Genomic DNA, 18,625 nt, shown 5'->3' on the forward strand with positions numbered 1-18,625 from the left:
GGCATTTGCGGCTCGCACTAGTGCAGAGTTATCTCAAAGAAAGGAGCCACGGTGTTTCTGTATCTCTATTATGTTGGTGCGGCTTCGGAACTTTGAAATATCTTGATATATCTCGAAAACTACGCTTCTGATCAAAAAATATCATAGAACATAAATTGTACGAAACATAATTCTCTACAAGAAACGTCTCTTAGCATTTTGCCATAGCTCGCTTCGTTTCCGAGATATTTGCAGATTCAGCTCAAAGGAACGGGCCTGACGGACATATTTCGAGATACTTCTTCTTCTTGTTGTTCTTCCTCTGCACAGCTAAGCTGGAAGTGGCATTTGCAGCTCGCAATAGTGCAGAGTTATCTCAAAGAAAGGGGCCACGGTGTTTCTGTATCTCTATTATGTTGGTGCGGCTTCGGAACTTTTAAATATCTTGATATATCTCGAGAACTACGCATCTGATCAAAAAATATCATAGAACATGAAAAGTAGGAAACTTAATTCTCTACAAAAAAGGTCTCTTAACATTTTGCCATAGCTCTCTTCGTTTCCGAGATATTTGCAGATTTATCTCAAGGGAAGGGGCCTGACGGACATATTTCGAGATATTTCTTCTTGTTGTTCTTCCTCTGCACAGCTAAGCTGGAAGTGGCATTTGCAGCTCGCAATAGTGCAGAGTTATCTCAAAGAAAGGGGCCACGGTGTTTCTGTATCTCTATTATGTTGGTGCGGCTTCGGAACTTTTAAATATCTCGATATATCTCGAAAACTACGCTTCTGATCAAAAAATATCATAGAACATAAATTGTAGGAAACATAATTCTCTATAAAAAACGTCTCTTAACATATTGCCATAGCTCGCTTCGTTTCCGAGATATTTGCAGATTCATCTCAAAGGAACTGGCCTGACGGACATATTTCGAGATATTTCTTCTTCTTGTTGTTCTTCCTCTGCACAGCTAAGCTGGAAGTGGCATTTGCAGCTCGCAATAGTGCAGAGTTATCTCAAAGAAAGAGGCCACGGTGTTTCTGTACCTCTATTATGTTGGTGCAGCTTCGGAACTTTTAAATATCTTGATATATCTCGAGAACTACGCATCTGATCAAAAAATATCATCGAACATAAAAAGTAGGAAACATAATTCTCTACAAAAAAGGTCTCTTAACATTTTGCCATAGCTCGCTTCGTTTCCGAGATATTTGCAGATTTATCTCAAGGGAAGTGGCCTGACGGACATATTTCGAGATATTTCTTCTTCTTGTTGTTCTTCTTCTGCACAGCTAAGCTGGAAGTGGCATTTGCGGCTCGCACTAGTGCAGAGTTGTCTCAACGAAAGGGGCCACGGTGTTTCTGTATCTCTATTATGTTGGTGCGGCTTCGGAACTTTTAAATATCTCGATATATCTCGAAAACTACGCTTCTGATCAAAAAATATCATAGAACATAAATTGTAGGAAGCATAATTCTCTACAAAAAAGGTCTCTTAACATTTTGCCATAGCTCGCTTCGTTTCCGAGATATTTGCAGATATATCTCAAGGGAAGGGGCCTGACGGACATATTTCGAGATATTTCTTCTTCTTGTTGTTCTTCTTCTGCACAGCTAAGCTGGAAGTGGCATTTACAGCTCGCAATAGTGCAGAGTTATCTCAAAGAAAGGGGCCACGGTGTTTCTGTATCTCTATTATGTTGGTGCGGCTTCGGAACTTTTAAATATCTTGATATATCTCGAGAACTACGCATCTGATCAAAAAATATCATAGAACATGAAAAGTAGGAAACTTAATTCTCTACAAAAAAGGTCTCTTAACATTTTGCCATAGCTCTCTTCGTTTCCGAGATATTTGCAGATTTATCTCAAGGGAAGGGGCCTGACGGACATATTTCGAGATATTTCTTCTTCTTGTTGTTCTTCTTCTGCACAGCTAAGCTGGAAGTGGCATTTGCAGCTCGCAATAGTGCAGAGTTATCTCAAAGAAAGGGGCCACGGTGTTTCTGTATCTCTATTATGTTGGTGCGGCTTCGGAACTTTTAAATATCTTGATATATCTCGAGAACTACGCGTCTGATCAAAAAATATCATAGAACATAAAAAGTAGGAAACTTAATTCTCTACAAAAACGGTCTCTTAACATTTTGCCATAGCTCGCTTCGTTTCCGAGATATTTGCAGATATATCTCAAGGGAAGGGGCCTGACGGACATATTTCGAGATATTTCTTCTTCTTGTTGTTCTTCTTCTGCACAGCTAAACTGGAAGTGGCATTTCCAGCTCGCAATCGTGCAGAGTTATCTCAAAGAAAGGGGCCACGGTGTTTCTGTATCTCTATTATGTTGGTGCGGCTTCGGAACTTTTAAATATCTTGATATATCTCGATAACTACGCCTCTGATCGAAAAATATCATAGAACATAAAAAGTAGGAAACTTAATTCTCTACAAAAAAAGTCTCTTAACATTTTGCCATAGCACGCTTCGTTTCCGAGATATTTGCAGATTTATCTCAAGGGAAGGGGCCTGACGGACATATTTCGAGATATTTCTTCTTCTTGTTGTTCTTCTTCTGCACAGCTAAGCTGGAAGTGGCATTTGCGGCTCGCACTAGTGCAGAGTTATCTCAAAGAAAGGAGCCACGGTGTTTCTGTATCTCTATTATGTTGGTGCGGCTTCGGAACTTTTAAATATCTCGATATATCTCGAAAACTACGCTTCTGATCAAAAAATATCATAGAACATAAATTGTAGGAAACATAATTCTCTACAAGAAACGTCTCTTAGCATTTTGCCATAGCTCGCTTCGTTTCCGAGATATTTGCAGATTCAGCTCAAAGGAACGGGCCTGACGGACATATTTCGAGATACTTCTTCTTCTTGTTGTTCTTCCTCTGCACAGCTAAGCTGGAAGTGGCATTTGCAGCTCGCAATAGTGCAGAGGTATCTCAAAGAAAGGGGCCACGGTGTTTCTGTATCTCTATTATGTTGGTGCGGCTTCGGAACTTTTAAATATCTTGATATATCTCGAGAACTACGCATCTGATCAAAAAATATCATAGAACATGAAAAGTAGGAAACTTAATTCTCTACAAAAAAGGTCTCTTAACATTTTGCCATAGCTCTCTTCGTTTCCGAGATATTTGCAGATATATCTCAAGGGAAGGGGCCTGACGGACATATTTCGAGATATTTCTTCTTCCTGTTGTTCTTCTTCTGCACAGCTAAACTGGAAGTGGCATTTCCAGCTCGCAATCGTGCAGAGTTATCTCAAAGAAAGGGGCCACGGTGTTTCTGTATCTCAATTATGTTGGTGCGGCTTCGGAACTTTTAAATATCTTGATATATCTCGATAACTACGCCTCTGATCGAAAAATATCATAGAACATAAAAAGTAGGAAACTTAATTCTCTACAAAAAAAGTCTCTTAACATTTTGCCATAGCACGCTTCGTTTCCGAGATATTTGCAGATTTATCTCAAGGGAAGGGGCCTGACGGACATATTTCGAGATATTTCTTCTTCTTGTTGTTCTTCTTCTGCACAGCTAAGCTGGAAGTGGCATTTGCGGCTCGCACTAGTGCAGAGTTATCTCAAAGAAAGGAGCCACGGTGTTTCTGTATCTCTATTATGTTGGTGCGGCTTCGGAACTTTTAAATATCTCGATATATCTCGAAAACTACGCTTCTGATCAAAAAATATCATAGAACATAAATTGTAGGAAACATAATTCTCTACAAGAAACGTCTCTTAGCATTTTGCCATAGCTCGCTTCGTTTCCGAGATATTTGCAGATTCAGCTCAAAGGAACGGGCCTGACGGACATATTTCGAGATACTTCTTCTTCTTGTTGTTCTTCCTCTGCACAGCTAAGCTGGAAGTGGCATTTGCAGCTCGCAATAGTGCAGAGTTATCTCAAAGAAAGGGGCCACGGTGTTTCTGTATCTCTATTATGTTGGTGCGGCTTCGGAACTTTTAAATATCTCGATATATCTCGAGAACTACGCATCTGATCAAAAAATATCATAGAACATGAAAAGTAGGAAACTTAATTCTCTACAAAAAAGGTCTCTTAACATTTTGCCATAGCTCTCTTCGTTTCCGAGATATTTGCAGATTTATCTCAAGGGAAGGGGCCTGACGGACATATTTCGAGATATTTCTTCTTGTTGTTCTTCCTCTGCACAGCTAAGCTGGAAGTGGCATTTGCAGCTCGCAATAGTGCAGAGTTATCTCAAAGAAAGGGGCCACGGTGTTTCTGTATCTCTATTATGTTGGTGCGGCTTCGGAACTTTTAAATATCTGGATATATCTCGAGAACTACGCGTCTGATCAAAAAATATCATAGAACATAAAAAGTAGGAAACTTAATTCTCTACAAAAACGGTCTCTTAACATTTTGCCATAGCTCGCTTCGTTTCCGAGATATTTGCAGATATATCTCAAGGGAAGGGGCCTGACGGACATATTTCGAGATATTTCTTCTTCTTGTTGTTCTTCTTCTGCACAGCTAAGCTGGAAGTGGCATTTGCGGCTCGCACTAGTGCACTGTTGTCTCAAAGAAAGGGGCCACGGTGTTTCTGTATCTCTATTATGTTGGTGCGTCTTCGGAACTTTTAAATATCTCGATATATCTCGAAAACTACGCTTCTGATCAAAAAATATCATAGAACATAAATTGTAGGAAACATAATTCTCTACAAAAAACGTCTATTAACATTTTGCCATAGCTCGCTTCGTTTCCGAGATATTTGCAGATTCAGCTCAAAGGAACTGGCCTGACGGACATATTTCGAGATATTTCTTCTTCTTGTTGTTCTTCCTCTGCACAGCTAAGCTGGAAGTGGCATTTGCGGCTCGCACTAGTGCAGAGTTATCTCAAAGAAAGGGGCCACGGTGTTTCTATATCTCTATTATGTTGGTGCGGCTTCGGAACTTTTATATATCTCGATATATCTCGAAAACTACGCTTCTGATCAAAAAATATCATAGAACATAAATTGTAGGAAACATAATTCTCTATAAAAAACGTCTCTTAACATATTGCCATAGCTCGCTTCGTTTCCGAGATATTTGCAGATTCATCTCAAAGGAACTGGCCTGACGGACATATTTCGAGATATTTCTTCTTCTTGTTGTTCTTCCTCTGCACAGCTGAGCTGGAAGTGGCATTTGCAGCTCGCAATAGTGCAGAGTTATCTCAAAGAAAGGGGCCACGGCGTTTCTGTATCTCTATTATGTTGGTGCGGCTTCGGAACTTTTAAATATGTTGATATATCTCGAGAACTACGCATCTGATCAAAAAATATCATACAACATAAAAAGTAGGAAACTTAATTCTCTACAAAAAAGGTCTCTTAACATTTTGCCATAGGTCGCTTCGTTTCCGAGATATTTGCAGATTTATCTCAAGGGAAGGGGCCTAACGGACATATTTCGAGATATTTCTTCTTCTTGTTGTCCTTCTTCTGCACAGCTAAACTGGAAGTGGCATTTCCAGCTCGCAATAGTGCAGAGTTATCTCAAAGAGAGGGGCCACGGTGTTTCTGTATCTCTATTATGTTGGTGCGGCTTCGGAACTTTTAAATATCTTGATATATCTCGAGAACTACGCATCTGATCAAAACATATCATAGAAGATAAAAAGTAGGAAACTTAATTCTCTACAAAAAAGGTCTCTTAACATTTTCCCATAGCTCGCTTCGTTTCCGAGTTATTTGCAGATTTATCTCAAGGGAAGGGGCCTGACGGACATATTTCGAGATATTTCTTCTTCTTGTTGTTCTTCTTCTGCACAGCTAAGCTGGAAGTGGCATTTGCGGCTCGCACTAGTGCAGAGTTATCTCAAAGAAAGGGGCCACGGTGTTTCTGTATCCCTATTATGTTGGTGCGGCTTCGGAACTTTTAAATATCTGGATATATCTCGAAAACTACACTTCGGATCAAAAAATATCATAGAACATAAATAGTAGGAAACATAATTCTCTACAAAAAACGTCTCTTAACATTTTGCCATAGCTCGCTTCGTTTCCGAGATATGTGCAGATTTATCTCAAGGGAAGGGGCCTGACGGACATATTTCGAGATATTTCATCTTCTTGTTGTTGTTCTTCTGCACAGCTAAGCTGGAAGTGGCATTTGCAGCTCGCAATAGTGCAGAGTTATCTCAAAGAAAGGGGCCACGGTGTTTCTGTATCTCTATTATGTTGGTGCGGCTTCGGAACTTTTAAATATCTTGATATATCTCGAGAACTACGCATCTGATCAAAAAATATCATAGAAGATAAAAAGTAGGAAACTTAATTCTCTACAAAAAAGGTCTCTTAACATTTTGCCATAGCTCGCTTCGTTTCCGAGATATGTGCAGATTTATCTCAAGGGAAGGGGCCTGACGGACATATTTCGAGATATTTCTTCTTCTTGTTGTTCTTCTTCTGCACAGCTAAGCTGGAAGTGGCATTTGCGGCTCGCACTAGTGCAGAGTTATCGCAACGAAAGGGGCCACGGTGTTTCTGTATCTCTATTATGTTGGTGCGGCTTCGGAACTTTTAAATATCTCGATATATCTCGAAAACTACGCTTCTGATCAAAAAATATCATAGAACATAAATTCTAGGAAAGATAATTCTCTACAAAAAACGTCTCTTAACATTTTGCCATAGCTCGCTTGGTTTCCGAGATATTTGCAGATTCAGCTCAAAGGAACGGGCCTGACGGACATATTTCGAGATACTTCTTCTTCTTGTTGTTCTTCTTCTGCACAGCTAAGCTGGAAGTGGCATTTACAGCTCGCAATAGTGCAGAGTTATCTCAAAGAAAGGGGCCACGGTGTTGCTGTATCTCTATTATGTTGGTGCGGCTTCGGAACTTTTAAATATCTTGATATATCTCGAGAACTACGCATCTGATCAAAAAATATCATAGAACATAAAAAGTAGGAAACTTAATTCTCTACAAAAAAGGTCTCTTAACATTTTGCCATAGGTCGCTTCGTTTCCGAGATATTTGCAGATTTATCTCAAGGGAAGGGGCCTAACGGACATATTTCGAGATATTTCTTCTTCTTGTTGTCCATCTTCTGCACAGCTAAACTGGAAGTGGCATTTCCAGCTCGCAATAGTGCAGAGTTATCTCAAAGAGAGGGGCCACGGTGTTTCTGTTTCTCTATTATGTTGGTGCGGCTTCGGAACTTTTAAATATCTTGATATATCTCGAGAACTACGCATCTCATCAAAACATATCATAGAAGATAAAAAGTAGGAAACTTAATTCTCTACAAAAAAGGTCTCTTAACATTTTCCCATAGCTGGCTTCGTTTCCGAGTTATTTGCAGATTTATCTCAAGGGAAGGGGCCTGACGGACATATTTCGAGATATTTCTTCTTCTTGTTGTTCTTCTTCTGCACAGCTAAGCTGGAAGTGGCATTTGCGGCTCGCACTAGTGCAGAGTTATCTCAAAGAAAGGGGCCACGGTGTTTCTGTATCCCTATTATGTTGGTGCGGCTTCGGAACTTTTAAATATCTGGATATATCTCGAAAACTACACTTCGGATCAAAAAATATCATAGAACATAAATAGTAGGAAACATAATTCTCTACAAAAAACGTCTCTTAACATTTTGCCATAGCTCGCTTCGTTTCCGAGATATGTGCAGATTTATCTCAAGGGAAGGGGCCTGACGGACATATTTCGAGATATTTCATCTTCTTGTTGTTGTTCTTCTGCACAGCTAAGCTGGAAGTGGCATTTGCAGCTCGCAATAGTGCAGAGTTATCTCAAAGAAAGGGGCCACGGTGTTTCTGTATCTCTATTATGTTGGTGCGGCTTCGGAACTTTTAAATATCTTGATATATCTCGAGAACTACGCATCTGATCAAAAAATATCATAGAAGATAAAAAGTAGGAAACTTAATTCTCTACAAAAAAGGTCTCTTAACATTTTGCCATAGCTCGCTTCGTTTCCGAGATATGTGCAGATTTATCTCAAGGGAAGGGGCCTGACGGACATATTTCGAGATATTTCTTCTTCTTGTTGTTCTTCTTCTGCACAGCTAAGCTGGAAGTGGCATTTGCGGCTCGCACTAGTGCAGAGTTATCGCAACGAAAGGGGCCACGGTGTTTCTGTATCTCTATTATGTTGGTGCGGCTTCGGAACTTTTAAATATCTCGATATATCTCGAAAACTACGCTTCTGATCAAAAAATATCATAGAACATAAATTCTAGGAAAGATAATTCTCTACAAAAAACGTCTCTTAACATTTTGCCATAGCTCGCTTGGTTTCCGAGATATTTGCAGATTCAGCTCAAAGGAACGGGCCTGACGGACATATTTCGAGATACTTCTTCTTCTTGTTGTTCTTCTTCTGCACAGCTAAGCTGGAAGTGGCATTTACAGCTCGCAATAGTGCAGAGTTATCTCAAAGAAAGGGGCCACGGTGTTGCTGTATCTCTATTATGTTGGTGCGGCTTCGGAACTTTTAAATATCTTGATATATCTCGAGAACTACGCATCTGATCAAAAAATATCATAGAACATAAAAAGTAGGAAACTTAATTCTCTACAAAAAAGGTCTCTTAACATTTTGCCATAGGTCGCTTCGTTTCCGAGATATTTGCAGATTTATCTCAAGGGAAGGGGCCTAACGGACATATTTCGAGATATTTCTTCTTCTTGTTGTCCATCTTCTGCACAGCTAAACTGGAAGTGGCATTTCCAGCTCGCAATAGTGCAGAGTTATCTCAAAGAGAGGGGCCACGGTGTTTCTGTTTCTCTATTATGTTGGTGCGGCTTCGGAACTTTTAAATATCTTGATATATCTCGAGAACTACGCATCTCATCAAAAAATATCATAGAACATAAAAACTAGGAAACTTAATTCTCTACAAAAAAGGTCTCTTAACATTTTGCCATAGCTCGCTTCGTTTCCGAGATATTTGCAGATTTATCTCGAGGGAAGGGGCCTGACGGACATATTTCGAGATATTTCTTCTTCTTGTTGTTCTTCTTCTGCACAGCTAAGCTGGAAGTGGCTTTTGCGGCTCGCACTAGTGCAGAGTTATCTCAAAGAAAGGGTCCACGGTGTTTCTGTATCTCTATTATGTTGGTGCGGCTTCGGAACTTTTAAATATCTTGATATATCTCGAGAACTACGCATCTGATCAAAAAATATCATAGAACATAAAAAGTAGGAAACTTAATTCTCTACAAAAAAGGTCTCTTAACATTTTGCCATAGCTCAGTTCGTTTCCGAGATATTTGCAGATTTATCTCAAGGGAAGGGGCCTGACGGACATATTTCGAGATATTTCTTCTTCTTGTTGTTCTTCTTCTGCACAGCTAAACTGGAAGTGGCATTTCCAGCTCGCAATAGTGCAGAGTTATCTCAAAGAAAGGGGCCACGGTGTTTCTGTATCTCTATTATGTGGGTGCGGCTTCGGAACTTTTAAATATCTTGATATATCTCGAGAACTACGCATCTGATCAAAAAATATCATAGAACATAAAAAGTAGGAAACTTAATTCTCTACAAATAAAGTCTCTTAACATTTTGCCATAGCTCGCTTCGTTTCCGAGATATATGCAGATTTATCTCAAGGGAAGGGGCCTGACGGACATATTTCGAGATATTTCTTCTTCTTGTTGTTCTTCTTCTGCACAGCTAAGCTGGAAGTGGCATTTGCAGCTCGCAATAGTGCAGAGTTATCTGAAAGAAAGGGGCCACGGTGTTTCTGTATCTCTATTATGTTGGTGCGGCTTCGGAACTTTTAAATATCTCGATATATCTCGAAAACTACGCTTCTGATCAAAAAATATCATAGAACATAAAAAGTAGGAAACTTAATTCTCTACAAAAAAGGTCTCTTAACATTTTGCCATAGCTCGCTTCGTTTCCGAGATATTTGCAGATTTATCTCAAGGGAAGGGGCCTGACGGACATATTTCGAGATATTTCTTCTTCTTGTTGTTCTTCTTCTGCACAGCTAAGCTGGAAGTGGCATTTGCGGCTCGCACTAGTGCAGAGTGAACTCAAAGAAAGGGGCCACGGTGTTTCTGTATCTCTATTATGTTGGTGCGGCTTCGGAACTTTTAAATATCACGATATATCTCGAAAACTACGCTTCTGATCAAAAAATATCATAGAACATAAATTGTAGGAAACACAATTCTCTACAAAAAACGTCTCTTAACATTTTGCCATAGCTCGCTTCGTTTCCGAGATATTTGCAGATTTATCTCAAGGGAAGGGGCCTGACGGACATATTTCGAGATATTTCTTCTTCTTGTTGTTCTTCTTCTGCACAGCTAAGCTGGAAGTGGCATTTGCAGCTCGCAATAGTGCAGAGTTATCTCAAAGAAAGGGGCCACGGTGTTTCTGTATCTCTATTATGTTGGTGCGGCTTCGGAACTTTTAAATATCTTGATATATCTCGAGAACTACGCATCTGATCAAAAAATATCATAGAACATAGAAAGTAGGAAACTTAATTCTCTACAAAAAAGGTCTCTTAACATTTTGCCATAGCTCGCTTCGTTTCCGAGATATTTGCAGATTTATCTCAAGGGAAGGGGCCTGACGGACATATTTCGAGATATTTCTTCTTCTTGTTGTTCTTCTTCTGCACAGCTAAGCTGGAAGTGGCATTTGCAGCTCGCAATAGTGCAGAATTATCTCAAAGAAAGGGGCCACGGTGTTTCTGTATCTCTATTATGTTGGTGCGGCTTCGGAACTTTTAAATATCTCGATATATCTCGAAAACTACCCTTCTGATCAAAAAATATCATAGAACATAACTTGTAGGAGACATAATTCTCTACAAAAAAGGTCTCTTAACATTTTGCCATAGCTCGCTTCGTTTCCGAGATATTTGCAGATATATCTCAAGGGAAGGGGCCTGACGGACATATTTCGAGATATTTCTTCTTCTTGTTGTTCTTCTTGTGCACAGCTAAGCTGGAAGTGGCATTTGCGGCTCGCACTAGTGCAGAGTTATCTCAAAGAAAGGGGCCACGGTGTTTCTGTATCTCTATTATGTTGGTGCGGCTTCGGAACTTTTAAATATCTTGATATATCTCGAGAACTACGCATCTGATTAAAAAATATCATAGAACATAAAAAGTAGGAAACTTAATTCTCTACAAATAAGGTCTCTTAACATTTTGCCATAGCTCGCTTCGTTTCCGAGATATTTGCAGATTTATCTCAAGGGAAGGGGCCTGACGGACATATTTCGAGATATATCTTCTTCTTGTTGTTCTTCTTCTGCACAGCTAAGCTGGAAGTGGCATTTGCAGCTCGCAATAGTGCAGAGTTATCTCAAAGAAAGGGGCCACGGTGTTTCTGTATCTCTATTATGTTGGTGCGGCTTCGGAACTTTTAAATATCTTGATATATCTCGAGAACTACGCATCTGATCAAAAAATATCATAGAACATAGAAAGTAGGAAACTTAATTCTCTACAAAAAAGGTCTCTTAACATTTTGCCATAGCTCGCTTCGTTTCCGACATATTTGCAGATTTATCTCAAGGGAAGGGGCCTGACGGACATATTTCGAGATATTTCTTCTTCTTGTTGTTCTTCTTCTGCACAGCTAAGCTGGAAGTGGCATTTGCGGCTCGCACTAGTGCAGAGTGAACTCAAAGAAAGGGGCCACGGTGTTTCTGTATCTCTATTATGTTGGTGCGGCTTCGGAACTTTTAAATATCACGATATATCTCGAAAACTACGCTTCTGATCAAAAAATATGATAGAACATAGAAAGTAGGAAACTTAATTCTCTACAAAAAAGGTCTCTTAACATTTTGCCATAGCTCGCTTCGTTTCCGAGATATTTGCAGATTTATCTCAAGGGAAGGGGCCTGACGGACATATTTCGAGATATTTCTTCTTCTTGTTGTTCTTCTTCTGCACAGCTAAACTGGAAGTGGCGTTTCCAGCTCGCAATAGCGCAGAGTTATCTCAAAGAAAGGGGCCACGGTGTTTCTGTATCTCTATTATGTTGGTGCGGCTTCGGAACTTTTAAATATCTTGATATATCTCGGGAACTACGCTTCTGATAAAAAAATATCATAGAACATAAAAAGTAGGAAACTTAATTCTCTACAAATAAAGTCTCTTAACATTTTGCCATAGCTCGCTTCGTTTCCGAGATATTTGCAGATTTATCTCAAGGAAAGGGGCCTGACGGACATATTTCTAGATATTTCTTCTTCTTGTTGTTCTTCTTCTGCACAGCTAAGCTGGAAGTGGCATTTGCAGCTCGCAATAGTGCAGAGTTATCTCAAAGAAAGGGGCCACGGTGTTTCTGTATCTCTATTATGTTGGTGCGGCTTCGGAACTTTTAAATATCTTGATATATCTCGAGAACTACGCATCTGATCAAAAAATATCATAGAACATAAAAAGTAGGAAACTTAATTCTCTACAAAAAAGGTCTCTTAACATTTTGCCATAGCTCAGTTCGTTTCCGAGATATTTGCAGATTTATCTCAAGGGAAGGGGCCTGACGGACATATTTCGAGATATTTCTTCTTCTTGTTGTTCTTCTTCTGCACAGCTAAGCTGGAAGTGGCATTTGCGGCTCGCACTAGTGCAGAGTTATCTCAAAGAAAGGGGCCACGGTGTTTCTGTATCTCTATTATGTTGGTGCGGCTTCGGAACTTTTAAATATCTTGATATATCTCGAGAACTACGCATCTGATCAAAAAATATCATAGAACATAGAAAGTAGGAAACTTAATTCTCTACAAAAAAGGTCTCTTAACATTTTGCCATAGCTCGCTTCGTTTCCGAGATATTTGCAGATTTATCTCAAGGGAAGGGGCCTGACGGACATATTTCGAGATATTTCTTCTTCTTGTTGTTCTTCTTCTGCACAGCTAAGCTGGAAGTGGCATTTGCAGCTCGCAATAGTGCAGAATTATCTCAAAGAAAGGGGCCACGGTGTTTCTGTATCTCTATTATGTTGGTGCGGCTTCGGAACTTTTAAATATCTCGATATATCTCGAAAACTACCCTTCTGATCAAAAAATATCATAGAACATAACTTGTAGGAGACATAATTCTCTACAAAAAAGGTCTCTTAACATTTTGCCATAGCTCGCTTCGTTTCCGAGATATTTGCAGATATATCTCAAGGGAAGGGGCCTGACGGACATATTTCGAGATATTTCTTCTTCTTGTTGTTCTTCTTGTGCACAGCTAAGCTGGAAGTGGCATTTGCGGCTCGCACTAGTGCAGAGTTATCTCAAAGAAAGGGGCCACGGTGTTTCTGTATCTCTATTATGTTGGTGCGGCTTCGGAACTTTTAAATATCTTGATATATCTCGAGAACTACGCATCTGATTAAAAAATATCATAGAACATAAAAAGTAGGAAACTTAATTCTCTACAAATAAGGTCTCTTAACATTTTGCCATAGCTCGCTTCGTTTCCGAGATATTTGCAGATTTATCTCAAGGGAAGGGGCCTGACGGACATATTTCGAGATATATCTTCTTCTTGTTGTTCTTCTTCTGCATAGCTAAGCTGGAAGTGGCATTTGCAGCTCGCAATAGTGCAGAGTTATCTCAAAGAAAGGGGCCACGGTGTTTCTGTATCTCTATTATGTTGGTGCGGCTTCGGAACTTTTAAATATCTTGATATATCTCGAGAACTACGCATCTGATAAAAAAATATCATAGAACATAGAAAGTAGGAAACTTAATTCTCTACAAAAAAGGTCTCTTAACATTTTGCCATAGCTCGCTTCGTTTCCGACATATTTGCAGATTTATCTCAAGGGAAGGGGCCTGACGGACATATTTCGAGATATTTCTTCTTCTTGTTGTTCTTCTTCTGCACAGCTAAGCTGGAAGTGGCATTTGCGGCTCGCACTAGTGCAGAGTGAACTCAAAGAAAGGGGCCACGGTGTTTCTGTATCTCTATTATGTTGGTGCGGCTTCGGAACTTTTAAATATCACGATATATCTCGAAAACTACGCTTCTGATCAAAAAATATGATAGAACATAAATTGTAGGAAACACAATTCTCTACAAAAAACGTCTCTTAACATTTTGCCATAGCTCGCTTCGTTTCCGAGATATTTGCAGATTTATCTCAAGGGAAGGGGCCTGACGGACATATTTCGAGATATTTCTTCTTCTTGTTGTTCTTCTTCTGCACAGTTAAGCTGGAAGTGGCATTTGCAGCTCGCAATAGTGCAGAGTTATCTCAAAGAAAGGGGCCACGGTGTTTCTGTATCTCTATTATGTTGGTGCGGCTTCGGAACTTTTAAATATCTTGATATATCTCGAGAACTACGCATCTGATCAAAAAATATCATAGAACATAGAAAGTAGGAAACTTAATTCTCTACAAAAAAGGTCTCTTAACATTTTGCCATAGCTCGCTTCGTTTCCGAGATATTTGCAGATTTATCTCAAGGGAAGGGGCCTGACGGACATATTTCGAGATATTTCTTCTTCTTGTTGTTCTTCTTCTGCACAGCTAAGCTGGAAGTGGCATTTGCAGCTCGCAATAGTGCAGAGTTATATCAAAGAAAGGGGCCACGCTGTTTCTGTATCTCTATTATGTTGGTGCGGCTTCGGAACTTTTAAATATCTTGATATATCTCGAGAACTACGCATCTGATCAAAAAATATCATAGAACATAGAAAGTAGGAAACTTAATTCTCTACAAAAAAGGTCTCTTAACATTTTGCCATAGCTCGCTTCGTTTCCGAGATATTTGCAGATTTATCTCAAGGGAAGGGGCCTGACGGACATATTTCGAGATATTTCTTCTTCTTGTTGTTCTTCTTCTGCACAGCTAAGCTGGAAGTGGCATTTGCAGCTCGCAATAGTGCACAGTTATCTCAAAGAAAGGGGCCACGGTGTTTCTGTATCTCTATTATGTTGGTGCGGCTTCGGAACTTTTAAATATCTTGATATATCTCGAGAACTACGCATCTGATCAAAAAATATCATACAACATAAAAAGTAGGAAACTTAATTCTCTACAAAAAAGGTCTCTTAACATTTTGCCATAGCTCGCTTCGTTTCCGAGATATTTGCAGATTTATCTCAAGGGAAGGGGCCTGACGGACATATTTCGAGATATTTCTTCTTCTTGTTGTTCTTCTTCTGCACAGCTAAGCTGGAAGTGGCATTTACAGCTCGCAATAGTGCAGAGTTATCTCAAAGAAAGGGGCCACGGTGTTTCTGTATCTCTATTATGTTGGTGCGGCTTCGGAACTTTTAAATATCTTGATATATCTCGAGAACTACGCATCTGATCAAAAAATATCATAGAGCATAAAAAGTAGGAAACTTAATTCTCTACAAAAAAGGTCTCTTAACATTTTGCCATAGCTCGCTTCGTTTTCGAGATATTTGCAGATTTATCTCAAGGGAAGGGGCCTGACGGACATATTTCGAGATATTTCTTCTTCTTGTTGTTCTTCTTCTGCACAGCTAAGCTGGAAGTGGCATTTGCAGCTCGCAATAGTGCAGAGTTATCTCAAAGAAAGGGGCCACGGTGTTTCTGTATCTCTATTATGTTGGTGCGGCTTCGGAACTTTTAAATATCTTGATATATCTCGAGAACTACGCATCTGATCAAAAAATATCATAGAACATAGAAAGTAGGAAACTTAATTCTCTACAAAAAAGGTCTCTTAACATTTTGCCATAGCTCGCTTCGTTTCCGAGATATTTGCAGATTTATCTCAAGGGAAGGGGCCTGACGGACATATTTCGAGATATTTCTTCTTCTTGTTGTTCTTCTTCTGCACAGCTAAACTGGAAGTGGCATTTCCAGCTCGCAATAGTGCAGAGTTATCACAAAGAAAGGGGCCACGGTGTTTCTGTATCTCTATTATGTGGGTGCGGCTTCGGAACTTTTACATATCTTGATATATCTCGAGAACTACGCATCTGATCAAAAAATATCATAGAACATAAAAAGTAGGAAACTTAATTCTCTACAAATAAAGTCTCTTAACATTTTGCCTTAGCTCGCTTCGTTTCCGAGATATTTGCAGATATATCTCAAGGGAAGGGGCCTGACGGACATATTTCGAGATATTTCTTCTTCTTGTTGTTCTTCTTCTGCACAGCTAAGCTGGAAGTGGCATTTGCAGCTCGCAATAGTGCAGGGTTATCTCAAAGAAAGGGGCCACGGTGTTTCTGTATCTCTATTATGTTGGTGCAGCTTCGGAACTTTTAAATATCTTGATATATCTCGAGAACAACGCATCTGATCAAAAAATATCATAGAACATAAAAAGTAGAAAACTTAATTCTCTACAAAAAAGGTCCCTTAACATTTTGCCATAGCTCGCTTCGTTTCCGAGATATATGCAGATTTATCTCAAGGGAAGGGGCCTGACGGACATATTTCGAGATATTTCTTCTTCTTGTTGTTCTTCTTCTGCACAGCTAAGCTGGAAGTGGCATTTGCGGCTCGCACTAGTGCAGAGTTATCTCAAAGAAAGGGTCCACGGTGTTTCTGTATCTCTATTATGTTGGTGCGGCTTCGGAACTTTTAAATATCTTGGTATATCTCGAGAACTACGCATCTGATCAAAAAATATCATAGAACATAAAAAGTACGAAACTTAATTCTCTACAAAAAAGGTCTCTTAACATTTTGCCATAGCTCGCTTCGTTTCCGAGATATTTGCAGATTTATCTCAAGGGAAGGGGCCTGACGGACATATTTCGAGATATATCTTCTTCTTGTTGTTCTTCTTCTGCACAGCTAAGCTGGAAGTGGCATTTGCAGCTCGCAATAGTGCAGAGTTATCTCAAAGAAAGGGGCCACGGTGTTTCTGTATCTCTATTCTGTTGGTGCGGCTTCGGAACTTTTAAATATCTTGATATATCTCGAGAAGTACGCATCTGATCAAAAAATATCATAGAACATAGAAAGTAGGAAACTTAATTCTCTACAAAAAAGGTCTCATAACATTTTGCCATAGCTCGCTTCGTTTCCGAGATATTTGCAGATTTATCTCAAGGGAAGGGGCCTGACGGACATATTTCGAGATATTTCTTCTTCTTGTTGTTCTTCTTCTGCACAGCTAAGCTGGAAGTGGCATTTGCAGCTCGCAATAGTGCAGAGTTATCTCAAAGAAAGGGGCCACGGTGTTTCTGTATCTCTATTATGTTGGTGCGGCTTCGGAACTTTTAAATATCTTGATATATCTCGAGAACTACGCATCTGATCAAAAAATATCATACAACATAAAAAGTAGGAAACTTAATTCTCTACAAAAAAGGTCTCTTAACATTTTGCCATGGCTCGCTTCGTTTCCGAGATATTTGCAGATTTATCTCAAGGGAAGGGGCCTGACGGACATATTTCGAGATATTTCTTCTTCTTGTTGTTCTTCTTCTGCACAGCTAAGCTGGAAGTGGCATTTGCAGCTCGCAATAGTGCAGAGTTATCTCAAAGAAAGGGGCCACGGTGTTTCTGTATCTCTATTATGTTGGTGCGGCTTCGGAACTTTTAAATATCTTGATATATCTCGAGAACTACGCATCTGATCAAAAAATATCATAGAACATAGAAAGTAGGAAACTTAATTCTCTACAAAAAAGGTCTCTTAACATTTTGCCATAGCTCGCTTCGTTTCCGAGATATTTGCAGATTTATCTCAAGGGAAGGGGCCTGACGGACATATTTCGAGATATTTCTTCTTCTTGTTGTTCTTCTTCTGCACAGCTAAACTGGAAGTGGCATTTCCAGCTCGCAATAGTGCAGAGTTATCACAAAGAAAGGGGCCACGGTGTTTCTGTATCTCTATTATGTGGGTGCGGCTTCGGAACTTTTACATATCTTGATATATCTCGAGAACTACGCATCTGATCAAAAAATATCATAGAACATAAAAAGTAGGAAACTTAATTCTCTACAAATAAAGTCTCTTAACATTTTGCCTTAGCTCGCTTCGTTTCCGAGATATTTGCAGATATATCTCAAGGGAAGGGGCCTGACGGACATATTTCGAGATATTTCTTCTTCTTGTTGTTCTTCTTCTGCACAGCTAAGCTGGAAGTGGCATTTGCAGCTCGCAATAGTGCAGGGTTATCTCAAAGAAAGGGGCCACGGTGTTTCTGTATCTCTATTATGTTGGTGCAGCTTCGGAACTTTTAAATATCTTGATATATCTCGAGAACAACGCATCTGATCAAAAAATATCATAGAACATAAAAAGTAGAAAACTTAATTCTCTACAAAAAAGGTCCCTTAACATTTTGCCATAGCTCGCTTCGTTTCCGAGATATATGCAGATTTATCTCAAGGGAAGGGGCCTGACGGACATATTTCGAGATATTTCTTCTTCTTGTTGTTCTTCTTCTGCACAGCTAAGCTGGAAGTGGCATTTGCGGCTCGCACTAGTGCAGAGTTATCTCAAAGAAAGGGTCCACGGTGTTTCTGTATCTCTATTATGTTGGTGCGGCTTCGGAACTTTTAAATATCTTGGTATATCTCGAGAACTACGCATCTGATCAAAAAATATCATAGAACATAAAAAGTACGAAACTTAATTCTCTACAAAAAAGGTCTCTTAACATTTTGCCATAGCTCGCTTCGTTTCCGAGATATTTGCAGATTTATCTCAAGGGAAGGGGCCTGACGGACATATTTCGAGATA

The sequence above is a fragment of the Osmia lignaria genome, unplaced genomic scaffold (genome assembly GCF_051020975.1).
Source record: "Osmia lignaria lignaria isolate PbOS001 unplaced genomic scaffold, iyOsmLign1 scaffold0001, whole genome shotgun sequence".
Lineage (NCBI taxonomy): Eukaryota > Metazoa > Arthropoda > Insecta > Hymenoptera > Megachilidae > Osmia > Osmia lignaria.